Here is a 497-nt window from a genome sequence, read left to right as displayed (position 1 = left end):
CACTATTGCCGTTGAGCTAGGAGATCACCGAGGGGGACAGTTTGCAACCGGACGCTGCATCCACTGACCATTCGTGGGGAAGTCATTGGCGGGTGGGGAGGGGTCACCCGGGCTTCTAGAAGGTGAGCCCCCCACGAAAGGCAACGCTTTTCCCAAAAGCCACCAAAAGCTCGCCCAGGCCAATGGAGATTGACGTTTGAAGAGGAAAGGCGTGAGATGATACGGGAAAGGAAGGAGCAACGGGCAATTTGGAGGGCGCACAGCCATGCCGCTGTCTTTTTGGGGGTGACGTCATGCGAGCTACCAACCACCAGCTACCCGCCTACCACCGCCCAATGTATCACCCAAAAGCCTTGGCTGCCTCCGTCCTCTCCCTGTCCATCCATCACCACCATCTTCTTCTCCCAAGTTGGTGCTAGTGGAAGACCACTCTCCCAAGATTCAGATTTCTTGCGGATGTGGGCTACGATCGGTTTATTTGAGCGGTTCGACGAGTT

Source organism: Triticum dicoccoides, chromosome 4B (genome assembly GCF_002162155.2).
Source record: "Triticum dicoccoides isolate Atlit2015 ecotype Zavitan chromosome 4B, WEW_v2.0, whole genome shotgun sequence".
Classification (NCBI taxonomy): Eukaryota; Viridiplantae; Streptophyta; class Magnoliopsida; order Poales; family Poaceae; genus Triticum; species Triticum dicoccoides.
The sequence above is the reverse complement of the archived record's forward strand: the minus strand, read 5'-3'. Positions refer to the sequence as shown.